This window comes from Aythya fuligula, chromosome 12, assembly GCF_009819795.1.
Source record: "Aythya fuligula isolate bAytFul2 chromosome 12, bAytFul2.pri, whole genome shotgun sequence".
Classification (NCBI taxonomy): domain Eukaryota; kingdom Metazoa; phylum Chordata; class Aves; order Anseriformes; family Anatidae; genus Aythya; species Aythya fuligula.
In genome coordinates this window covers 14058502-14085975 of record NC_045570.1, presented here as the reverse complement: position 1 = coordinate 14085975, position 27474 = coordinate 14058502, and the positions used below count along the sequence as shown (strand labels likewise).

The following is a 27474-nucleotide window of genomic DNA, read 5'->3' as shown; positions in this document are numbered from 1 at the left end:
TGATAAATGCTGCTGGAATTAACACACTTCTAAACTGTGTTGACTGCTATATTTCTCTGTTGTGCTAAATTCATTTTTCCTACTTTTAGATGAAAGCAGACCAGATTTTGCTGTCATTAGACATCAATGGCATTACACAAGACTTAGAGACTTGTCTTCTATCCTGTTACACCTAATATGCTTCAGTGCGGATGTGACCAGAGGAAAAAAAAACACAAGTTGAAGTTGTTTAAAGAACTTGCTTGTGTAAGAAAAAGAGTAACTGATGGTCTTCAGTTGCTGCACTTCAATAAAAGTGACATGCTGTCAAATCATAAAATGGCCAAGCTCTGCCATTTAGTTCACCAAAGGTGCATATTCTTTTTTTCTTTCCCTCTGTCAAATGACTAAAGCTACCTACTAGTTGTAAGTATTTTCTCTGTTACTAACCCCTGACTTTGTCTTTTCACTGTCTTTTATTTACTGAGATGTTTTTCTTGAAAAACAAACAAACAAACAGACAAAAAACCAAAACAAAACAAAAAAAACCATTAGCCTAAAAGGGTTTAAAATAAACCCATAAAGAGGGTAAAATCTGACCAGTTTCAGGTTAAAATATTAGGCAAAAAAGAAACTAATATACAGCAAACATGCAATATCCTCTGCACCTATGTGATACAAGGTGGCTGGGAAACCCCTAGAAAGATATCAGGGACCTGGGAGAGAGATATGAATAGTTAAGGCTATTTGAATCTGGAAACAAAATGCTATATGGGTAACTGAGGACAGGTACTAAAGATCTATACTTAGCTGTATGCTAACTAGAATAACTGAAGATAATTGGATATGTATGACTTGTTTAATCTGATACAATCATATCAGAGATGTATTTTCAAGTGACACAGCACAAGCACAGGAACATTTGATTCTTAAATACCATACATTCAAGAATTTAAAAGAAAATTAACTGGAATCAGCTGTTAGCCAGAATAACTATTGTGGAGAAGTAAATGATAAAGGGCACGTGCTAAAGAATCACTTGAGATCTTAATGCTAGTAGTAAACCTGAAACTAGTGTGATTATTAATCGTCAGAAAAGTAAAAACAGATATATAAACTGTAAAGATAGATTGCTGGTTATGTGATTTTTATAAGTTTAATCATGTGGACAAAATTATTAGGGAGAATAGCATCAGAAAGTCAAGCAGTTTCAGATATCCATAGCAAGAGCTGAGAGAATTGTGTAAAATATTTGTACACAGTAGGACAATATAGAATCATAGAATCATAGAATCATAGAATCATAGAATATCCTGAGTTGGAAGGGACCCTTAAGGATCATCAAGTCCAACTCTCGACACCGCACAGGTCTACCCAAAAGTTCAGACCATGTGCCTAAGTTCACAGTCCAATCTCTTCTTAAATTCAGACAGGCTCGGTGCAGTGACCACTTCCCTGGGGAGCCTGTTCCAGTGTGCAACCACCCTCTCTGTGAAGAACCCCCTCCTGACGTCCAGCCTAAATTTCCCCTGCCTCAGCTTAACCCCGTTCCCGCGGGTCCTGTCACTAGTGTTAATGGAGAAAAGGTCTCCTGCCTCTTGACAACCCCTTACGAGGAAGTTGTAGACTGCGATGAGGTCTCCCCTCAGCCTCCTCTTCTCCAGGCTGAACAGGCCCAGTGACCTCAGCCGTTCCTCGTACGTCTTCCCCTCAAGGCCTTTCACCATCTTCGTAGCCCTCCTCTGGACACTTTCCAACAGTTTCATGTCCTTTTTATACTGTGGTGCCCAGAACTGCACACAGTACTCGAGGTGAGGCCGCACCAGCGCAGAGTAGAGCGGGACAATCACCTCCCTTGACCTACTAGCGATGCCGTTCTTGATGCACCCCAGGATACGATTGGCCCTCCTGGCTGCCAGGGCACACTGCTGGCTCATATTCAACTTGCTGTCTATCACGACCCCCAGATCCCTCTCTTCTAGGCTGCTCTCCAGCGTCTCATCGCCCAGTCTGTACGTGCAGCCAGGGTTTCCCCGTCCCAGGTGCAGGACCCGGCACTTGCTCTTATTGAACTTCATGCGGTTGGTGATCGCCCAGCTCTCCAACCTGTCCAGATCCCTCTGCAAGGCCTTTACGCCCTCATTTGAGTCCACAACTCCTCCAAGTTTGGTGTCATCAGCAAACTTGCTCAAAATACCCTCTATTCCTACATCCAGATCATTTATAAAAATATTGAAAAGTACCGGCCCTAAGATGGAGCCTTGAGGGACCCCACTGGTGACCGCCCGCCAGCCTGACGCAGCTCCATTTACCATAACCCTTTGGGCCCTGCCCGTTAGCCAATTGCTCACCCATCGTATGATGTTTTTATTTAGCTGTATGGTGGACATTTTGTCCAGTAGGATCCTATGGGAAACCGTGTCAAAAGCCTTGCTGAAGTCCAAAAAAATCACATCAGCTGGTTTCCCTTGGTCCACCATACGGGTGATCTTATCATAAAAGGATATATGATGGGGATAAAGGTGAAGGAAAATTAGTCATGACCGTATAATGCAAAGGACCTGTCCAGGTCCCTCTGCAGGGCCTTCCTACCCTCTGGAAGATTGACATTTCCCCCCAGGTTGGTGTTGTCTGCAAACTTCCTTCTTCCACCAGTCATAAACTCTTTTTCTCTTGAATACACAGCAAAAGTTCCCTGTTCAGCCACGCCTCTGCACTGAAAATTAACTTTTATTCGATTGCCTGCATCAAACTTACAGAAACTGTTAGGTACTTCTGAAAATGGCAGCCTTCCTCTTGTGCCTGAAATGCTGTATTTCTATTGATAATCACATTCACCAGCCAGCACATATACCAGCAATAACAGTTCAGTATTAATGAAGTGTCTTTTTTTTTTCTGCAAGTAATGAAATTCATTCTTGGCATTAGAACTCTCCCTTACATTGTGAAAGTAAATAGAAAGATGAACAGAAATGGCATATATTCATTAAAATTGCAAAATAGCAATTAAACCTCCTCTTTCTGAATAAATTGTTCCAAAGTATCCAAATAAGAGGTAGTGTGAAACAGTTGTGGGATAAGGTTGATCAGAGGATAATAATTCCATTTTGTGGCAACCTCTGAGATTTTGAAACTTTTTTGTATTCAAGCATGTTCATTTGCACTCACAGAACACCCTTCAAATATATCCGTAGGAAGGAATAATCTGGAGAATGCTAGGAGTGAGAACCCTGTCACACAACAGGAAGATGAAGGCTCTGTTTCTCAGCAGTGAAATCGGGACCCCCACAGCACCCAACACAAGTATAAACAGCTATTCTGTCAGAGAGGAAGATGCTTTTCATCTGTCATTAGAAACCAAGACAGATACTGAGTTAGTGCTTTATCTGCCTTGGCAATGGATCTGTTGCCAACCCAAACTATTTCTTAATAGAAATTTTAAGGAAACCAGAAGGTCTCCAGGAAACATTTCGACCACTCAGTAATCAACATGTTCTCTGACCATCTGTGGGCTGATAAAGTTGAATACTTTGCTAACAGTCATCATCCATCCACTATTCAATGTTACAGTAACACTTCAGCTAAAAGTGCTTGTCAATGGGAGTTAAGTGTCATCATCCCCCTAACACAATATGTAACACAAGTGTGAAAAAGGAAAGGCAGTTTTTGAGATGACTCAGCTCCTGCATAGCTCAGCCACCAAAGACTCATTGCAGTGTATGTTTCATTAGCAACATCTGCTCTTTTTGACATGCTATTTTCTATACTTTCACTTTTCTCGTAGTGAAACAGATCTGGCAGAGCCACTGGTCTGCAATTTAAATTTTCCCTGGACTAATGTCCTTTTATATTTCCTAATGGATGCTCAGATGCTAAGAGGGGCATATGGAGGGACAACAATGACGTGGTTCTCATAAGCAACCACTGGTACCCTACAGTGATTCTGACTGAGCTGGATGAATTAAAAAGCCCAAGGTGATATTCCTCTCTCTCTTCCCCCACCATCGCTTGCCATCATTCCATATGTTCCATCCTCTTCAGAAAAAGGTAAATGTCACCCTAGAGTAAGTAAGAATTTATCTCCTTTCTGGGAAAGACAAACACACCTGAAGATGGGGAGCTCAAGATGTGACAAGCGTTATTTATCTCATTACTCATGTATCAATAATACAACAGTTTAAAGCAAAAGCATGAAGGACAGATCACACAGACGAGTAAGCAGGATACCAATAAAATTAAATATATTACCTATTAATACAAAGCCAGCTTCTACTGAAGTTGCATGGGCAACAATAATTAAAAGAAACAAAACAAAAACCAAACAGCATTACTGAATCATTTCTGCCTAGTGAACCATTATAAACTAGACTAGTCATACGGTGGGACTTGATCCTCACAGTCTTGCTGTCATTTGGTATTTTACCTAAATATTGACTCCAAAACTGGTTTAAAAGTTTATTTCTGAAAGAGAAATTTAATTAAATATTCTAGGAACTGTAGTGTAGTAATACTGTGTGGATTTATATCTAAATTCTGCCTGGGGTCTCTGTGAAATTGCATCAGACTTACCATGTGTGTGTGGCAATCTAAATCTAGTAAATTTAAATGATGGATAAGAAATGCTGAAGCTACTTGCTTCAATAATTTTCATCAGATCAATCAAAATAACGCATGATAGCATCAGCCTTCTGAAATGGGAGATCTGAACATTTCAATTTTGCTTTTAAAACAGGAAATCTGTCAAGATACACTGATCCTTAGACCACGCTTTGATTTTGATGCCTTCTTCCTTTTGTTTCTTTCTTTTTCTAGTTAAATAAATTTTACAGACAAATTGCCAATCAGGCATAGACCAATGTCTGCTGACTAATGTCCATTCTCTTAGTGTTGAAACGTATGGAAACACACTGCAGTTGTGTACTGAAGGTATATGACAGCAGGGAATTAGCAGTTTCAATGAAGAGCACTACAACATCAGACACCCATGAGAAAGCCATTACAGTGCTTAAATGGGGGCCAGGGGGACTGTTTTTCTAAAGACACAGATGGATGCTGAACGTAGACTTCAGAAGACGAGTCTATGAGGAGCTACCTGAAAATCCTGCCTCTGTGCCATTAATACTAGTGGGTGTTAAGTGGTGGTACGGCAAGGAGGAGCTATCTTTGCCTCTCCTGGCACCAGTAAAGTCTCAGCAGCAGCTCTCATCTGTCTTAGTGACCAACACAAAACCTGTGAATTGGACCCTGGAATTAAAAGTGCTTTATATTTTTGAAATCGCTAGTTAATAAATAAGGGGCCAGCAGATTCTACAAAAAACAAAGCAGTATAGTTCTGGGATTTATTGACCAATAAAACTTGTTATTGTGAACTGCAAATGGCTTCCTCTGTGCAGCTTTTTACATCAGTTTGGTGGTTTTTTTTTTTTTTATTATTTATTTATTTTTTTTTTTTAACAACTCCTATAGGGAAGAAATCCTTTTTCATTACATTATTAGTGTACCTGGGCCCAGATAAATGGACAGAGAAATGTGGTACAATCAGGGAACATTTAAAACAATAAGCCCCAGACAGCAAAAGAAAGAGTGCATGAGGAAGTGCAAACAAACAAAAGACAGTCAACAGTGTGATCAGAATAGGAAATTTGGCACTTGTTACAGAAACAAATCTCAAAAGCTTTTTCAGCCTTATATTTGGCTGCTAGTGAATAAGATAAACAGGCTGGTAGGAGGTGAGCTGAGGGAATACAATGTGAATCAAAGCAGGCGGTGTTATTGCTTTGCAAGGCAATGGTTAGGCTTCATGTGGAGTAGTATATCTAGCATTTGTCATTCGTTTTTAGATAAGATATAATTTCTCTTGAAGGAATGTAGAACTGAGTAACTTAAGTGATGCCAAACTTCAAAGATTTAAAATGTGAAGTAGGAGTGAGAAAAGTTATGCATACCCAGCCTGATAAAAATAAAGATGACAAATTTCTCTGCAGATTGAAAGAGATTTAGGAATTAGAATTAAGGCACTCAGTCATTTTTCCTACTTTGCTTTTATCATTCCTCTTATTATCACAGTAAATGCTGCCACTCTGGGCAAATGGCACAGGGGCAGAAGTTCTGGAAAGGTGATCTCCTTTAGTAGAACTACAGAAAACAGTCATCATACATTCATGGGTTATTTTGGTCTGTGAAATATTCTTACCCAAAATTGGGATTAAGAGGGGAAGTTGGGTTTCTTGAACATCTAAAAAATGTCAGATGAAGAAAAGTGAAACATTATTTCAGTTGGATTGTTTTGTCTTTTAAATATTTCACCAATATATCATTTATATTTTGAAACAAAGTGTATTTTGTTTTCATTTAGAAAACACTGACACATCAGCAGTTTGAAACCTTTCAGCATTTTTCCTGAAGCAAGAAGTTCACCAAAAGCTGTTTTTTTCCTAAGCGTTAACATTTTCCAAGGAAGAAAAAAATTCTCAATAGATCTATTTCAGAACCACCCTATGCAGCCTGACACAGCTTGATCCAAAGGCCACTGAAGTTAATGAAATGACTTTTGTTGTTTTCAGGAGGCTCTGGGTCAAGCCATTTAATGACCAGAAAGGGACCAGAAGTCCTAATGCAGTACCCAGCACCAAAACCTGACTACTGGCAAAAAAGGAGTGGAGCTGCTCCGTAACTCAGAACATAACAGTTAGCAAAGTGAAAAAAACAGGTTTGCAAAATTAAAGTGTGGATGTTAGGAGTTCAGCAATTGCTTCTGAGCTGCATGTTCCAGTCTAACAAAACCCACATAAGAAGAGAGTCATTGCAATTCTGCTGATGTGCAGGGGCAGCGGTCACAGCCTCTAGGCAGATTACCAGTGGGCTGCTGAGCAGCACCCAGGCACGGAAAGGCGTGGGGGGGGGGGGGGGACGACAAAAGATGAGGGTTACGATTAGAGTATATGTAAGTGGGAAGACAGAAATCTTGACTAATTAAGCACTTCGCATCTCTCAAGTGCCACTTTTAAATTAAGGCATGAAAATGTTTTGAACTAGTAACTTTTTAACCCATTCTTGCTGTGACCAGCCCTTCTAAAGAAGCTCCCTTTGCACAGGCTATTGCTACTTGTCATCTCAGCCCTGCTAACAACATTTTTTCTGATGAAAAGCCCAAAATCATTTGCAAAATGAGGAATTAAACTTATTCTCCCTCCCTTCCTGACATGGCAAAGCAGCCCCTGCAGCCTGCAGACCACTACAAAACAAGGGGCTCTGTCCCGCTGGGTCTGCCTTTGTGCAAGGTTCATTCTACCAAGGAGACAAATCGACTCCTCATACTTAAAAACACAGGGAACACACAAATCAATTAGCAGCTAAACATGTTTTCATATCCCTGCATGTTCTGAGATAAAAATTCCACTGAATAAACTCAACAAGTACACAACTCCTAGGGAATTAGACTAAAACTATGACCTAGTAAAAAAACAGTATCTGGTGAAAACTGACCAGTTTCTAGTTCTGCTACAACTCTTACACTTAGGCCAGACTCACCTCTCTGTGAAGCTTACATCAGTTTTTGGCTTTGCATGGAAACCAAACAAAATCAAGAAAATACAGTGTGGTGATTTTCGGGGCTTTGTTGTTTGTAAATCCATGTATTAGATTGTCAGCTTGTACAAGACTGGATAGCTTCAATAAGCCTGGTGAAGTGATCCTGATTTACACCAGATGAAAGCCCAGCACAGAAAGTATAAGCCTACATGAGCAAAAACAAAAGGGTTTTATAATCTGGAGTTTGCAAAACAAACAGAAGACCTCCTGCCCTGCACAAAGAACTTTAGACTTGAATTATCACATGCAAAGTAAATATCGCTGGCTGCACAGCAACTGAAGCTTGTAATTTTGGCTTGCCAAACTGCAAAGGCTTAAAGACCTGTGAAAGGAATCAATCCTAATAATTCTTAGAACAGGTCCAACTCATTTTATATTTAGAGTAAAACTAGCACTGGGAGAAAGGCAAGAACACAACGTCTGCAGCTCATTCATTACTGGTATTCATAGAATTATTAAAGCATAAAAAGGGGGAAAAAACTCTCAGCCATCAACAGGCCAATGGGGAATTATCATCATCTTACTAGAGGCCGATACCTCGAGAATAGCAGGATTTAGGGAATAATGAGGGCTTTTTAAAATTGAAAATCACATTTCTGGTAAGCAGACGGTTTTCAAGACAATGAATAAAGGCAACTGGAGGATGTTACGAGACTGTACTATCTCTGCTACAAAGCAAAAATAATAAAATGAAAGGCGATAGCCAGAGAAGTATATGTGAGGGCCAGCTACATGTAGCTGGTTCCTCTACACAGGGTCAGAAAAAGGCACAGACATTTCCTCCTTTCTGTTGCCTTCACCTTCCAGATCCAATTGATTTCAGAATGCTTTACTGTCAATCTCACTCAATGTGCCATTTTCCAAGAGAGAGAGAAAAGGATCTGTCCAGCTACAGGAAGCAAGAACCCAGCTATGCTGCTGGCCGTGGGGGAAGTTTGAAGCACACCTCCCCACAAGGCCAGGAAGAGGAGAGCTCCTGACTCGCTCAGAATACCCCTCCGGTGCTGCTGCTGCTCCGCATTGTCTCTGATACAAACTTCACTTCTGATGGCACTGTATGACTTAAACTGAGGATTTCAGAATATGTGATAGAAATTGACTCTGCTCACTTTTTAGTTTTCGTGTTAGCAAAATTCATGCACAAAACTGTTTTGTGTTAGACCCTCAGTCACAGACTACACGAGATGATTTTCATGCATGCACTCGCATGGGGAATTGCTTGTATTATGAAAATCAAAGCCCCAGGTGGCAGATTCTCAACAGCCTGTGCAATGAGTGGAATGCATAAAAAATACATGTAATAGGAACTATCTATATTGGAGTGATATGCCATATATGTAGGTCTCTTGAAAATCTGGTTTCATGTGTCAAAATTCAATCTCTTTTAATCTACCTTTAAAAAATGGTTGAATTCCTAAAATTAGACTTAGAAGCTCGTGATTTCTAGCTGGAGAGGCAGCAGTATTGCACCAGCAATTGAGTCAATTCTCATTAAGAGTCATGACTGTTTGCATAAACAGAAATGACAGTTTATAGGTAAATCCTACCCAGTGTGGAGTCCATTCATTTTAAATGTTATGCTCAAAAGGCCACAGCAGCATAATAATGTGAAGGCAGGCATGAAGACTCCAATAAAACTGCACCCACTGGGTCAGTGCCACTGCATAGCATGCTCTGGATATTTACAGAATGATTATACACTAGGTGGTCAATCAAAGCTCAGTCTGTCTGTCATAAATATTAGACCTAAAGGCCACAGGTGTGGATTTTACAGAACTGTTTCTTGTCTCCACTCTCATAGGGTATAATACCTATGTACCTTTATAAAGAATTTGCTTTCATTCATTCAAGCCTTTCTTAAAGTGACTCTTCTGTACACTGCATCTATTATGTTAGTTTAATAAGGATACTCCCCTGATGCTCATACCTCCTGGCAGAACTGTGCTGTCATTTTTTTCATCTCTCCTGTGGTCATGCAGACAATGAAACTAGGAACTCTGCTGCTTACATTTTTCAACTTACACTGTCTTATCATTTGATGGCAGATGGTTTGGGGGAATCTTAGTGGGAAAAGAGCCACTGCTAATGTCACCTCCATATCTTGAACTTTAGTCTTTCCCACTGCATGGTATTTGTTAGCAAAACATGGACACCAGAGCAACAGAGCAGCCTGTATGAATTGTGAGAGGAAATCCTCTCACCAAGAGAGACAAAGCACAAATATCTCTGTTCTGTATATCAGATGGGGGAAAAAAACAACAACCCAGAAACACTCTATTAGGGTAGTTCTGCAAATGTCAGATTTTAAATGCTTTGTGGTATGCAAAAAGCAGTAACAGACTTTCAGCATAAAATAATGGTTTTACAGAAAGGGCTCAAAAAAAAAAAAAAAAAAGAAAAAAAAGTGGGGTAAAAAATTGGGGGGATAAGGAAATAGGGAGCGGAGCATGCACAGGATCTCCACACAAGCGAAAGACCTGCTGCCTCTTTATAGAGGCAGCATTCCTAGGGGGAAATAACCCTTAGAGACAACTGTAACACAGGATGGCTGCAAAGGTGGACAGCACTGAGGAATCATAAGGAAGCATCATCCTGTGCTGGTCCATACACTGCTCTGCCTCCACACTGGAACAGCACACTGAGCTTCTCAACTGTGTTAGTGCAGAGCTCTCCCAGGCTGATTAAACCCTCCTAAGAATTAACATCAGATACATTCAACAACACAGGCATAGTGTCAGGTGGATGCTGCTACAGTTTTCCAGGGCATGAGCTGTACCACCTACACACGATGAAACCCATACAGGCACAGCAGTTCAGCACTCGGCAGGGGATTATGGTAACACAGCCTTGCAGCCTGTGGACATGTCTAGGTGCTTTTGTTGTAGTTTAGTTTTTGTTTGCTTGATGGTTGGTTTTAGTGCTTTGTTTTGTTTTGTTTTGTTTTTTTGACACAGCAACAACCAACAACTTAAGCAGAAATACATTAATGGCAAGAAACTGCCTCAAACAATATATCTAATCTATTCTACAAAAAATTCTGAACTCGATTACAACATTTTTGTGTTCCCCTGTGATTCCAGTTCTATCTTAATGGCTTAAGAATCATGCTGAAGGCATTGCAAACCTAGGGGTTTTGCATTATTCTTAAAGCATATTTATATCACATCTTTAAAGCAAGCAATGTTTAAATATGTTGGAGCACAACTGAATTGCACTGGGATCCCAGCAGAGAACTTGAAAAAGACACCAGCAACATCACCATTAAGCTAAAGATCTCTGCTGTATATTTAATTCACTTTTATAAACTCAGACTGCTCCTCACAGGATTATTTTAGCCCAGAAAAAATCAACACTATTCACAACAGCTGATGGTTTCATATCTGAAATGGACTCACTACTTTTGGTGTTACTCTGCATTATGTAGGGCTTTGAATCATTTCCTGTGGATCTTGGGAGAATTTGTCCTTACTGGAGTTGAATGAACTGCATTATAATCTGTCCTAAGCAGAAAGCACTTGCGTAGCAAAACAATTAATATTAGTTTTTAAATTCTCTTGATCTGACCCTCCCCCCCCCCCCCAAAAAAAAAAAAAAAAAAAAAAAAAAGTTGTAGCTTGTGGTTCAGGCAGGAGTAGATTTAACAATGTTTGGACTGATTGAAGAGCCTTCCAAAAAACATGCCCAGGCAATCCAAACCATTTTCTAGGTGTCACTGAAAGGCTGCAGGGACTCTTTGCAGCCTTGATACCAGCACCAATTTTGTATGCTTGTTTTCATATTTGAGGACTGCAATTGAGTTTTACCCTGTGACATTCAGGAAGCGAATCAGAGCCTATATGTTTTTTTAATGGAACAAAGAATTATTTTCATGTAGACTTAGCCAATTGTTGATTTTTAGCTAGAGGCTCAGAGGAGACTTTTTACATGACCAGGAGGAGATGGTTATTGCAGTCAAATTTTTCAAGAAACTGTGAAACATGCATCATCAATTTTTAATATGAATAAAAATATAGATGGTTTATACTAAAATTCACATATACAAATTAGCATTAAAGGAGACTCTTCTGCCTCCTGAAGGATTTTAAAAATGCAATATCAGAGTACTAGTCACTTCTGCTGAGGGTTTTAGAATTGGAAGTAAATATTTATTGCAGAATACTAATAATCTGTTTACACATGGAAAATGTTTCAAAGGACTGTCAGATACTTCTCTTTCTCTCTAGAGAAGAAGGCATTTTCTCTCCATATATAAAGATGCAAAAGGTATTGCCAAAATTAGGTGTGCATAGCTATGACTTAAGGATAAGCATATTATTGTTAAAAATGGGACAAATCTTATGTTCCTTATTAAAGTAAAACTTCTCATGGAAGTGAAAGCATGACCATTTGCCAGATCTTATATGTTATCCAGGACACAAGAGGCACTACAAACAGTACTGGAGACAGCAAAAGCTTGCAGTAGTCACTGACAATCAACTGGGCAAGACACTGACACCTGCATAAAAAAGACAGCTAAAGCCAGAGATGATAGGAGATGAATGAGTTCATCTTGTGTGATGATGTGTTTGAGATCTTCTAGATACAGAAAATTCACTGTCAGTCAAAAGGGTCAACTATTTTGCAATAGCGCAAGACAAAAAGGATGGCATTATGAATTTGTTCTTTTGTGACAGGATCAGTGTATGATCTTCTCTCCCGTTTCTTGTTTTTCCATTAGTTCAGGAGATAGCAAGGAAGATAAAACAAGGCTGGAATAAATGTAATTTTAGTTTTTCTGGTGGAGCCAAGACAACATGGTACAAAGCCCTACTTTAGCTGTCAAAGACAGTGTGTAAGAGGCTACTGTTGCTATTACATCCTTTGTCAGCAGCAAGGAAAAGTTTTTCAATCCAGGCACTTCCTGACACCACCTGACATGAATTTCAGATTTTTGATAGAAATAGAAAGATCCTATCATGGCCATTCTCCTAGGGAATTTGCCCCTAGAAGTTCCCAGATCCTTGGTTTTTACTGTAAACTTGTGTGTGCTGCCATTTATATCACAGTGAAATACAGCACATATGCAAAAACTAGGTTTCTCCATTTCCGTGATACATATTGTAGCCTCTTTCAATTTCCCCCCAAATTAAGAGTAGTCCCAAAATTAAAAGAATAGTTCATCTTGTCCAATTGACATTCAGCAGCTATTGATTCATTTGAGAAGGAAAAATTTTACCAGAAAATGCTACCCACTTACCTGGCTGACACTCACAATGAAACTTAGAGCTCAGAAAAAGGTTTTGTCAATGTATTTATGAACATATACATTGGCAGAGCATATCCTTAATGCTTTACAATGCATTGACTTAGTGGCAGTTATAGCTTTTATTGGCTAACCTTTAATTAAGCTATTCTTACAACCTACACACAGGAACAAGGTGAAAATCAGATCCTAAACATTAAACATACTTTTAAAAATAGGACTCAGTCTTGACTAGCTGGACACAAGGCTCATAACTGAAGTTTATCCAGTTAATATTTGCTATAGTTTATGATGTTGAATTAAAGGTTGTGGGAGGTAATTATTCCCCTCTCTTTGACACTAGTGAGACCACATCTGGAGTCCAGTGATGGGCTTCACAGTAAAAGACAAACATGAACATACCTGAGCAAGTCCAGTGTAGGTTCACAAAGATGATTAAGGGCTTGGAGCACCTTCCATACAAGGAGAGCTGGAAACTGGGATTGCTGAGCCTGGAGAAGAGACAGTTCAGGGAGATCTTATCGAGGTGTAAAGATACTCGATGTGAGAGAATGAGGAAGATGGAATCAGACTCTTCCCAGTTGTCCCCAGTGACAGACAGGATGATGCCATGGCACAAACTGAAACACAGGAAATGCCATTTAAACAAGAAAAAAATTCTTTGTTAGGGTGGTTGAACACCAGAACAGGTTGTCCACAGAGGTTGCAATGTCTTGGAGCTGTGCAGAATAAAACTAGCCACAGCCTGAGAAACCTGCCGCTAGTAGTTAACCCTGCTTCAGCATGGGAGGGCTGGGCAAGTGATCTCTAGAGCTCCCTTCCAAATTCAACTGCTTGGTGGTTTTGTGATTAAGAGGAAAAGAGACTCGTATACTTTCCGGAAAACTAAAATATGGTTTCTACTCCACATGTTCATGTTTGTAATTTTTTGTCACCTCAAATAGAACGAAAACAAAATTATGAAATGTTTCATGTTGATCATCAAAATGTTTCACACCCTAACAATTATGTTGTATTGCATTTTTACAAAACACGATATATTGATTTTACTAAATTTTTCAGTGCATCTTCACTCTGATGTAAACTTCAGTGGAAGTAGTATGTCCCATGCAACATTTTTGTTTAATATCTTCTTATATAAAAACTTCCAGTTGGAAATTGTTCAGCCTGTTCTTAAAGCCTGGTTTAGGCCACTTATTTTCAAACTTGATTTCCTAGCATGCCAGGGATCTCTCTGAGTACTTGTGCCTTCAAACTCACAACACATCACTAATATATAGACATGTTACAATATACACAAAAGGCCTGATCTGAAGCATGAGAAGATTGCTATATACAGCAATGGACTTCAAAGCATCTCCACAGTTTGCAAGTAGTTTTGTTTGTTTTCTCTTTTTGCTGTTGCTTTGGGGATTTTTATGTGTTTTTTCTTCTTGTTTTTACCTAGGAGATACTTACATACTTCCTATTTCAAACAAGAAAATAAACAATAAAAGAAGAGGAGAAATTGCTAGCAGAAGCAAAATAAAATGGATAGCAAAGCACGTAGCATAGGTCTCATAGGTAAGTATGCTTTCTTAACTGAATCTTTTTTTCTCTGCAGCTGCCAGTACCAAGGGAAGGAACTCTGAGCCGGTTTAGCAACAGAATTTCTGAGTATTGTCTGACTGCAGCACTATGACAGAAAGGTTTATTGCAAGCTGCCAAATTAGGAACCACAATAATTACCTGAACCAAAGACTCTGAAGAATAGCTTCTGGGTAATGGAATTTGATAATACATGCTGTTCCTTTCATGCCATGTGATATAGTATTGTCCTAGAACTGCTGGAACAATGGTAACAGCCCCATGAAGCCTTCCTTCCATGTGCAGATCAGCCATGTCAGCATGCAGAGCAGTGCCCATTCAGCGCAGACTTTCCTTTCCTCTTCTGATACAAAATTTCTTGCTTCAAATAGCCTGCAGCTGGTTTTATTTGCCTTGGTTTTATTTGTCTTTCTCAATTATCAGAGACCACTGCATGTAATAATCCTTTTATACATTCTTTTAATTAGGTTGTAAAATGTGATCAGTTCCTTTCTGAGATGTATATTTATACAATTAAGAAATATATAACTACTAGTATTTATAATTAATTATTATTTCGCAGATACAATGTAGGCATTTGCATTTTATCACATGCCATCAATAAGTCAAGAAAACGCAGAGTCAAGTTCATCTCCCTGCAATTTCTAAAGTTGCATCTAGCCTACAATTTGACTCACTCATGCTAGACACCCACAATTAAATAAATGTATTCTGGCCGTGTTTAATGATACCAGGTGAGGGTATGACAAATACTTCAGTACATCTTTAGGTTGCTAGACTGCTATAGAAAAAAATCATCAAATACATCATACACAGTGTTATTGTGACAGTGATGACCGTATACAGCAGTGCTTATTTCCCATTTCAACTTGTATCTCTTATTTCTAGGATCAGAGTTACACCAAAGCTAGATACACACATTTTTCTATTGAACAATGTCAGCTAGGTGTATTTTTGTAGTATCAAAAATCCTGGGGTAGACACAGTCACACTGTGAAAAAATAAATAAATAAATAAAAATTGCTTCTTTCATTCAGCAGGGAAGTGGCATATGCAGTTATGACAAAGCCTTCTTTTACTGTCATTAGGTGCCCCCACTCCAGGAGGATTTCCACATAGAGTAGCCTGTCTCTTTGGTGCATGTCTGAGTGACTGGTATCCAATGCTTGTTTAATCATCAGTTTTCCCCATAAAGACCAGATACTGACAGGGCACATGATAAGAACGCTGATTTATTGCTCCCCTCCACAGCTCTACCAATATAGCAGCAAACCTCTGCTATAAGGCCTAGGCAAAAGGACTGAATAAATCCAAAGTTACTAAGTAAGACCTTGTCTAGACACATGTTAATTTTTTTCTAATCATATTGTAAGTGTAAGTAATAAAAACCTTTCTTTGATGCTACAGTATACATATTGAATATGCTCGACAGCTGGTCTAAGGCACATTCACAGTGATATAACTGAAAGTATACAAACTGGAAAACTACATAGTCACATCTTGTTCCTTGGAAAGTAAAGAGCAATTCAGTAGCACACTGTTTAGGCTCAGATACTAGGCTGTGTCACTCAGGGCTGTCTCAGCTTCTTAATAGATACAGACAAGGAGAGAAAAAGAGGATTGGTAGGGTAAACTATGTCTGCCAAAGATTGAAAGATTATTTACTAGAAGATGGAATATGTAATATAAGTCTTCTCTTAGTGCAATTTAGCAAAACAGAGTATGCAGTTAGCAGAACTCAGTCAAGAGCCAGCTGATGATAATGTAATTTTAACATGGTCAGTAAAAAACTTTTTTCTCTTCCCAAGTTGCTCATTAAAAATACTTTATTTTAAGAGCATTGTTGATCAACCTCTTTCAGAAGAAATGCAGTCAAAACCACAGGGCAAACAGAGTTTCACCAAACATGAGTCTGTATATGTAGATCTGGACACAGTCCTCCTGTTGAGGCAAGGAATCACAAGATTTCCTTCCAATACTCAGTACTTGGATGCATGGATTCAGGGAAATCAGAAGTAGCACCCTACACTGCCCCTTTCTCCCTAACTATGACACCTACTGTATCATAAAATAACATGACATTAATAGAAGCAATATTTGATATTATGACTGTTTACCACAAACATTAATCACAGACAAGAGTCTGAAGACAAGAAATTTGGTTGGTGTAAGCATCCTAATTTATACTGGATAAGACTCTGAACCTCTCAGATATTTGCTCTTAGAGTGTTATTAACAGTGCTCTTGCAAAACAAAGTGATACATGAATAGGAATGTATTTGATAATGTGTCCCTAGAGAATATAACATGATAAAATTCTCAGCTGGCAGAACCCCTTTTACACCAATTTAGGATATGGCTTATTACTAAATTTTTACCTTAGGCAATGAAATGTGTGTTTTGCAATGTGTCACCTACACTTCAGATGCAAGCAAGGATCCACAATCATTAGTGAACAGCAGTTAATTTTGCCTGTACACACTGGCAGAAATGATTACTGGGTAAACTAATAAACAAAACTCTACACCAGCACCCAGACAACTGTGGTGGGCTCTCACATTATTGCATGTGAACTTCTGACTTCAGTGGCTGTTCAGCAATGCTCAGATTAGGAACAGTTACCTGAGTCACAACAGGATCCTGCTGCACTAGTGAACAATATTCACAGACTATTCAGTATCATGCTTTCAAATGAATTATTGGACACTTCATTTTTATTATTTACCCAGTGCTAATCGCATCACTATGACTTGGCATTAGAACTAGTGTTTAACAACATGGATTCAATAAAAGAACTGTATCCAACCTGGATGACAGGTTAAATCAATGCAGTACTAAGAAAATATGTCACTATGACAATGCAGCAAACATACAGGAAAGCTTTGAGGGTAGAAATGAATCTTCAAAGGCTATAAACTAGCAGAAGTGAATGACAGGATTTGGTTAGAAATAAGAAAAAAAATACATGAAAAGTGACCAAAATAAAACAATATAAATATTGTCCAAAAACTTTGGAAAATGCGGTTTAGAGCTTAATGGTGATAAATACAGAAGAGAAGGATAAAGAGGAGGCATTTACTATGGTAGCTTCTAAGAACAGTATCAGCACATGTAGTTTACTTCTGAAGAAAACTACATGCACGTTTTTCAGCCACTTTCCACTTAAGTTTCCATTTCCTGCATGCAACTCAGACGAAGTTTTAGACTCTTTGCAAAACACATAATTTACTCCTTTGAGTTCATTTCTTATTGAAAGAAACCAAAAACCACACACCTCTTTCTAAGGGCGTATCTGGGGAAAAGAAATACTGCCAAGACACAGTACACCTCTATACACCTTTTCATTTTCAATAAATCTTGAAAACAAAAAATATGTCTCAGGAGAACAAAGAGGTTTGTTCCCTTTCTCTCTTCTCCCTGAACAGTAAGGGAGTTACTCTCTCCTGTGGTGTCAGGCTTTAGGTGCTGTGTCTGAGGTTCAGATTTCTACCTTGACTCCTACAATGGGAAATAAGCAGATTTAAGCACTAAAAACAAACAAACAAACAAACAAACAAACAACAAACCAACCAACCAACCAAACAAAAAAACACACAGTAGGAACAGCAACAGCCACATATATAAAACACAGTAGGTAGCCTTCTGGCCCCCGGACCTTAGCCCTTCTAGCTGAGCCATGTACAGGCCATAGTGTCCCAATATGGGAAATAGAGTACCTAACAGCCTTAGCAACTCTGGGAATTAAGCATTCACTTCTGCCTGTGTTTTTGGAAACCCCAATTAAGTAAGCATAGCATATGCACGCTTAGCATGCAGAGACTGCACTTCCTGAAAAAGGGAGCTGCCAAGCAGGAAGAATTGAATAACACAAGGTCTCATAAAAAGCATTACTATACTGTTCATTGGCCAAGGTACTGGGAAGTGTTGGTATTCTTTTATCCAGACCGTTTTATTGATTATAATAAATTCAAATACTCCATATTACTGACTAGCTTAATATCTTTTGATTTTCTGGCTGCATTGTGGTCGACATTCAAAAGAAGTGTTTCAGATTCTGGCAGTTAGTGTCTCCTAGGTATGTTACTTCCTTTATTCTTTCACTCCCTTCTCCAGTCCCCCTAACTCAACCATTTCCCAGTGCTCCTAAGTGCACAACTGACTCTCAGGACCTGCAGCTTAGATGTAGGTGTTCAAGGAGTAAGAGCAAAGTTAGAAAGAATACACAAGAGAAGCACCTCTTTGAGCTAGTTTTCAGGGCTTTCCCTTGTCTTAGCACAGCGTGTCTGAAATGCATTCCTAGGCATCAACCCTTTTTCTCCTGATACAGAATTAAATCACTTGAATTTATCTATAAATTTTACTCCTAATTTATAGGTGATCTAGCCTATGCATCACAATGAAGTCTCCTTTCTTGGTCAGATGGTGCCTAAAACATAAGCCTAAGAGTGCATAGGCCATGGATGTCCATCCTTCACCTGACTCATGATGTTCTCAGATGGTTCAGCATAGGGTTGGTAGCATTCCAACAAAACCAAAAGTAAGAAACAATAAAGGCCTGTGAAGATTTGGACCTTGGACTACTCGGTGCTGAATGGAGCCTAACTAAACCCAATAATGTGTATCTCAGTCCACATTCTACCACATGTAATACTGCTACCTCAACAGCTATCAGAGATGTGCACAATAAAATGGTGAAAGACTGTAAACTGCTTTGGTACATCACAAAGAAGACATTATCATACATAGTTTGTGGATATATTTATTTTCTTTTTCTTTGCCATTTTAAGAATAGCAATAAAACTGTTAATATTTGCTCTCTTCTATACCAGAAGTAAAAAATTGCAAGTGACTTTCTACCTTTCATTAATTTTTTACTATTATTTTTAACCTATTATAGTGGTAGCTAATGACTAAGTTTCCATGAATAAATGATGGTGCAGACTGAAATGTTGGTACATCTCTGATGAGACTAGTGAGGCCAAACTTACTCTTATAAGCAAAATACTTGCAGAGCTTTCTATTTGCAACTTTATCCCACAAACACTGCTGTTTACTTCACCGTTCACACTGAATTTAACTCTATTCCACTTTGAACTAAACTTTTCTTTTAAGTTTTAATGTCCTGTCAGTACTTATTATCAATCAAGTAAAATCTTTCAAGAAGAGCAGGCACAACAGTAAGAATTTTACAGAGGAAAGGATGTTAAAACATAACACAAGTATTCCTGAATATACTCATCCACTAGTGAGGACCACGACCTCACTAGTTCAAAAAGCAACACCTTAGGTCTGTTCATACTGAGAAATCTCTGAGTTATCTCCAATAACACAGTCTGATGTTCTGAAAATCATAGCATTGCTGGTACACTAAATAGTGATCTTCCTTTTCAGCCATATCTAAATCAGTGTTCTACAGGTCTTAACATAGGTATCAGAAGCAAAGTGGTTTAGGGAAGCAATCCTTTAGCTGACAGCCCAAAACTTCTAAGTGCTATTCTTAGAAACACATTATATCAATATGTGCTTTTAGGCAAATCACTAAACCAAACCACATCACTTTCCTTATTTGCAAAACTGGGAAATAACAACACTCATATTTTTGCAGAGTTCTTTGAAATCCATGTCTTGAAAGGTTCGTAAGAGCATTTGATATTAATTATTACTATCGTTACTTACGTCGTAGGAAAACTGAGAACAGTCACTAGTTAATATTTAAAAGGCAGTGTAAATTGTATTAATCTTCAGGGCATGAGTTAAAGGGTGTCTTTGACCTCTTCTCATCACTTTCTATGGAGGAGAATATCACAAATAAAATATAGCAGATAGTAGTTGTGTCCTGGCCATTTTCCAACAGAAATGCTTGCATTTTGCTGACTTAAAATTCAGTGAATTGGGTATACTGCTGTTTGCTAGGTGCTCCATATTATTGTGGGATGCTATTAAAAATGCCTACAATTGTTATTCTTAAGTTCTGTTATTTACATTTGATGATGGTGCATGGTCAAATTTTACTTTTGGTGTCCATGCAAACACAGGAACATCAGTGGAGTTTCCTGGTTGTAGTCAAAGGCACAATTTGTTAAACTGAAATTGAACTTTGTAATTTTCCCAGGTGGAAAAAAGACACAAGAGGGGTGGGAGTACCAACCTGAAGCATGACAAACAGCATGTTCCGACGGCTAAACTGTTACTGAGGCCCCTTTGATGTGTCCCTCTCAAAACACTGGAAAACTGAAACACTTCTGAAAATTTCTTTCTCACAAGCTGATATTAGAATTAGCTGCAGGCAGACAGAGCTTAGAGTAGAAATTTGCTAAACAACCATAGAGCAGCCTTAGGTTTATGACATCAGTCATATGTATAGCATAAAACTTCCTATGAGTTCACCTCACAGGTGATGGGTACTACTTATGGGGCTGCCACAAAGATTTTTTTTTTTTGTTGTTCTGGCTTATTGTGACTAGCATACAGACATGTAGTTATGTACTGGACCAGCCTTATTAAATTAGCTTGTAACATGCTGACAGTTTAGCTTAAACAGGTAGGGACAATACGTAGTACTAGTGTGGATATGACTGTATCACAACTCTTCTTAAAAGAAGAAGTATTGTCTCATCATCTCTGAAAACTATAGTTTTAGTAATAACATCATATATTGCCTTTAAAAGGGAATGTTCCAGAAATAAGCAGGGATTACTGACTTATTTTGCCCTTGCAGCATGGAGGATGCAATGGAAGCAATATAAGGTGCAGAGCGATGTGTTTTATCACACGGGAATCCATCAAGGAACTCTTCTAGAAGAAGAGACCATATGCGGACTAAGACAGCGTGATGTATGAGTCACATTGCCGAAATCAACTCTTGGATTCAGTAGTGCCATTTGAAGGGACAAAACCATTATTTTCTTTAGCCGTTCAAGCAAGGGAAACATACTAACTCAATTGCCAGCACAGCTACCAGAAGGAAATTGTGTATTCCTTTTAGTATTCAAGACATTGCTCTATTGCCTTATTCATAAGAAATTCAGCATCTCTTTTGAAAACAGCAAAACAATGACTTTGTCTCCATTTTAATTTGGAAGGAGTCCAAATTAAGCTATTATGAGAGATAAATGATATAATGAGAGCTGCATGCAATTTACTGAAAAAAAAAGAACAAGCAAAATGACCTCTCAAATGTTTTGCGTTTTTCTTTTTTGAACTTACTGAAATTTTAATGTTCTAGGTAGCGAAGTCAAGTTTCATATTCAGCTTTTCTGTTAATGTTAACATGCACATGACAGGTTCCAACTAAGCAGAAAAATAGGACATTAGGTTGCCAACCTAGCATTCCGTTATTATCAAGAATAAATGAACTCAACTTATATGGAGTTTATATATTAACTATTTCCAATATACACTCCTATGTACAGTACTGTCTCATAGGAATTTGACTGGCAAATATTAGATGTTCCAGTACTAAAAAGAAACTGAGAGCCCTTATTATTTTGAGGCTGTAATTGTGAACAAAAATATACTGCAAGCACTGATGAAAACACAAGCTCCAGGACCTCATGATCACAAACCTTTTGAGCAATAAAATCTGCCAGCTCATAGCAAAGGTCATCTTCGGTTTTACAGCTCCAGGCTTTTAATCCTAAGTGAGCCAATCAGATCTGTATTAAGTGATGAACGTATTATGTTAATGAGCATAATTATGCTAATGAACTTCCTTCAAGGAATCTTCATTCTTGATTCATTAGTTAGATGTTATCATCTGAGACCAATGGAAAATGTTTTGAAAAACTCAATTAACCCCTTTGGGGCAATCACAGACTTTAACAGCCCTCTGTCTTTTTCAACATCTTAACTTTCCTTCCTACAGTGATTTCAACCCTGCCTGAAAAAAAAATAAAAAAAAATATCCTGTCTAATTTCTGTGGTGCTGGTTCTTTCTGCTGACTATCCCAGCAGTTATCACCTCCTGAACACGCATGGGAAAATGCTAAAACAGTAGAAAGGTTGTCGGAACCTGCCCACACAGGACTGAAATAACACGACTAGCCAGGGATTAGTTTGGGACTGGCACTATCCTGGCCAGTAAATAGGCTGTTTTCTGTCATACAATGAGTATTTTTTACAGATGGCACTTAGTGTTTCGTACCATACTGCTCCTCTTTCACATTCTCAATCCCACATGATTACATGCATATCTAAGCTTGTGCTTACACTCCAATGCATCAAGGCACACACAGTATCATGATAAGCTATTAACAGCACAAGTTTTTACAGGCCAGCAAGCTATTTGTTCAGATGAATTTGAGGCATTTAAATGTTATTCTATCCATGTGCTAGTATTAATAGCATCCACATGTATAAAATTTATATCAGCAGACATAAATCAGCATCACTCCAGTAAATTCAAGGCCACATCATTTCAGCTCAGCAACTGACACTACAGGCTTACAAAAGATACTCTTAAGATACACTTTTTAATGATGAAACATGGGAATATCTCTATTGATGGTTATATGTTCTCCACGAGAAGCCTCTCTGTGCTGTAAGGTTAGGCTAGTTTATGTTCCATAATCAGCAGTGCTCCCCCAGTGGGTTTTTAATATGCTTTATTAGCTTAATATGCCTGAACGTTGCACTTGCATGTGGGAAGGCTGGGGAATTGTCATTCCTGGTTGCAGTTGCAGTGAGAGCACAGCTTTGTAGTCCCGAAGCCCCGACTGTATCTGGGAGTGCACACATGGCACCTGATTGAAGTTACAGGTCTTGTGACTCTCCTCTTGCCACTGTGCCATTACTTCACTCCATCAAAACAGAAAAATAAAACGTGTGAAGCACTCTGAGTGACCTGCTTAATCCCACAGAGGTCACGGCAGAGACTGATTTATGATGATTGACAACTGCCTATGATTATGAAAATTGGTAGCCAGTATAACATATATTACTCATGTCTGCAGAACAGGGCAGAGAGAATTAATTTTCCCTTTTAGTATTCCTAAAGGTTTACTGTTCTTAGCTTTATTCAAAGAAACTTGAGGCCCAAGGAAAACAATGCAGCATACATAAAAAGGGCAAACATTATGTCAAGCTATTTTTAAAAATGTCAGTCTGTTACTTGATGTAACGTTCTGACTTAATATGTAAGGTAAAACAAATGAGTTTGAAAATCTCTGTTTAGTAGTTTAGAAAATGGGATCTGAGATTGCTTTAAACAAGGTCATAAAGACCTCTCAACCTCTCCTTTTATTTATTTTTTCACTAATATATTGACTGGCTTGATGGTGCACCGCAGACAAATATCTACATGCTTCACATAATGAAACAGTGTCATTACTTTATCTGGACAAACTCCCAGTGTAATTGCAACCAAAGTAAAACAGCTCTGAGACTGCAAAGAAGTGTCAAAACAGGAAATAGAATAGCATAGACCTGAGATGTTTTCCATTTGCAGACCTTCATATAGGTGTCTTTTTTCATACTTTTAGCTCTATATTGGAAAGCATAATTTGATGATAGACGTGAAACTGTGTATTAGTTTTTATTTTGACAAATTCATTAAACATCACATAGCTTGAAAAATGAACCAGGAGGCACTAAGCCAGCCTGAGAAGATTGTACTTCATAAACTGAATTGCTCACATGGGCAACATTTTGGTGGAAGTTATAGATTTTCTAGCATATCCCTGATAGATAGCACTAATATAACTTCAATAAAAACTCCGGATATGTCAATATAAAATTTTTTCAAGCATCGAAAGATGTAAGATACTTCAGCTAATAAATTGGAAGACTCCCTATTCCTCAAGGTACACTAACTTACACATCAGATTATAACAAGTATTGAAACCGCATAGGGTACAACAGGCAGCTGTAGGTTTTCTGCTTTTAAAAGTTGCACTAAATTAAATTATCAATGTACTGAAAGTAATACTTGGAAATTAAAGTCTAGAACAAGCTTTTTTTTTTTTTTAATATAAAAATGTTAGCATTCTTCTATTTTCAATTGTTAGATAACACACAATTTTTCAAAACTGTCAAATGAATGAAAAAGATAAACAGTATTTGCTGCATACAATTGATGTTCCTTCTCTTTGTTCCCAACATATGACCTTTCACTTACTTCCCTAAGATTTACTGACTTTTTTTAAATTGCTACCACTTTGAGATTGATTTGGTACGAGAAGTGCAAATGGTTATCTGAAAAAAAGCCCAGATACAGGACTTCATAGGCTGTGAGTGCATGAGACAGGCTAGTGTATAAAGAGATGTATGTCTTTTCATGTGTGCATACGTGTATGCACACAAACATAAATATACAGCATTCGATTTACTTAAAGTTTAAATCATACTATTATTTCTGCATCTCACAATGATCTGCACTCACCAAATGTGACAGGAAAAGCTGCCTGATTGTTTTTACATAGCAACTTCCAGCAACTGCATGTAGAAGACAACAGGGAAGCGCACAGACGTGAATAATGACAGATGTTAAAACTGAAAGAAGTTGTTTCAGATAGGATGCTGGCAGGAATATAAGACACTACTTGGACTTGACTAAGAAACTTCTCAACTTTTAGTACAAAAAATTATTTTGGGCAAGATGAAATCAATAGCTTGTACCACACTTAGATGGTCATAGGTGGCTTCCTCTGGCAAAGTAACTATCTGATACTTTCACAAGCTTCAAGAGAGACTTTCTAGCCAATGTTACAAATAGATTATATAGACTTTGTGATTATATACTGTTTTCAAAACAATTACTGCATTATAAACTAAAAACGATGTTCAGATGTATCTAAACATGAGCATATTAATGCTCTATTAACACCACAGAGGCAAGCATTCAAAAGTTAGGGCATCTGAACACTGCAGTATGATGAGCTTCTTTAATGGTAAGAGTTCAGATTAATCAAAAGTACTTTAAAAGTATTTCAAAGGCCTAAAACTGAGAGAAATCAGTGTTCATTTCTGGCTTTCAGATTCTTGACTTGTAGCTTCCTATAGTTTAATTATTAGCACTAACACAAGTTAGGGATTTTTTTTCCTAACTATCACGGGCACTTTTTTGTACTTTACTGGGTATTTGTCTCTATGCCAACAAACTAACAGAAGAATATATCATGAGAGATTTTTTCATCTGAATTAGGAATGGAGACAAATACATTATATCTCTTCAATGGGTGAAAATAGCAGATTTTCATTGATCTGCAGGCAGTTGTTCTGCATCAGTGAAGAAGGATGCTCCATATCTATATGAAAAAATATTTCTTGGAATACTTCTTATCCATATTGAGGAGCCTTAATATAACATTAAACTGGTCTATGGGATCTGAAGGCATACAAACACCTAATATGGATACACAGTTCTGTCATTCCTGTATGCAACTTCTGACATACAATTTTGTTCACTAAGGACCTGCTATTGGCAGTGTTAAACTTCAGCCACACTTTTAAGTGCAGAGTACTAGGAAGAAAACAGGTGCAGCTTTGTAGTGGTCTGACTGCCAGGGAAATCAAGATATGCTTTCAGTAGCATTTCATTAGAAGAATGCATTGTGACTCCCTGTACGCTTGTACTGCAGCACAAAGGGATGAAGCTTTCTTTACTTTTGTTTCTGACACCTTGGCAAAGAAATTGTTTTACTTCTTCCCCAGTCTATGCAGGAAGCTACATACATTTCCCATTAGGCTGTGCTGTTCCAGAGTAGTGAAGTAGCCCATTACATAATCCACATTACCCTCCCTATTAGCCAATTCCTAAGTAGAAAATAAATAAATAAATAAATAAACAGAATACGTGTATGTTTGGATGCTTTTTAAATTATTATTATTGGTATACCCTCCTTTCTTCCAAATAACCAAATAATGGCATGACTCAAAATTCAATTTCTTCACTTACTTTCAAAAACTACATTGGATAATTCAGAAAAGCTATTTTTTCTTTCAATTAGGACAATGGGTGATTTCATTTTTCCTGTGAAATATCTCCCCACACACCTTCCCTTACTGTTGTCTGGCCCAAGAAAATGAAGAGATGCACAAAACCTTTTGGTTTGGTTGTTGGTGAAGTACAACAGAGGGGGAAGGAGGCATTATATCTACAACATGGTTGAATAAAGTACTTGTAAATGCTTGAGTAAGATTTTCTCTTCTGTGAACACATGCAATTGTTTCCATAATTTATTCATTAAATGTAGAAATATACAGGGCATATATTTCTTTATGTTTTCTCTCTTGACAAATACATAACTGATTAATCTAATATCCATACTGCATAGTCTTCCAGAATGATTGTTTCACTTTGGGTGAACTCAGAAGACAAAAATCAGCAGATGATACTGATACTATACTGGTTTCCAGACAAATATCTGTGGTTACAGTATAATTTTCATACTGTGGATCGAGAGAAAAATTTAAACTCAGTAACTGAAATAACTATAGAAATGTTCTGTGTGAGAAGGTTAGATTGGAACAAATGCTATCCTGTATAGAAATACAAACTTGCACACTAAGTTAGTGCTACAGAGGTCTCACCAGAAGTTGGAAAGTTGAAGCCATTTGAGTCCTAAACTTTTTAATGCCTAAAACATGTATTTACATACTCTGTATGTTTTCTGTTTGTTTTCAAGAAAATACTTCATTTTGAAGCTAACAGCCCTTTTGCAGCTGAAGCATTTGTCAATATTGGGGGACTGCAGTCAGGTATGTTTAGAAGGAAATTCTGGTAGCAAAGTTGCCAAGGACATGAGTCAGGTTGCCTTATTTTGTCCTTTTGACCAGAGAAGAAAGTCAGATCTCTCTTTTTTTTTATGTCAGTCTTGCTTTGTTTCTAATAGCAGAGCCATTTATTGATAGTCCAACCACATTGCTTGTATGATATTATGCACTAGAATAATAAAACAGATAATAGAAGAGGTTAATAAAATTTGAAATGCTTGGAGATCAGACTAGGCAGGAAAAAGCTCTTTAAGTTCATGAATCTACTTCCTTTACTGTCATATTCTGGCAAAGCATTCCCCACCTGTTAAGAGGAAGCAATTATGGTAGCTGAACAGACTGCATGGATGACCTGAACCTTGTTC

The 27474-nt window shown here is 38.0% G+C and overlaps 1 long non-coding RNA gene across 2 annotated transcripts in view; it reads right to left on the bottom strand.

Moving 5' to 3' along the window:
* Positions 1 to 27474, bottom strand: part of LOC116494010 — a 49039-nt gene that overhangs the window by 20177 nt on the left and 1388 nt on the right. For both annotated transcript variants that reach the window (XR_004253827.1, XR_004253826.1), the window contains exon 2: positions 13214 to 13431. This is a non-coding gene — a long non-coding RNA (uncharacterized LOC116494010). The remainder of the gene's footprint in view (positions 1 to 13213; positions 13432 to 27474) is intronic.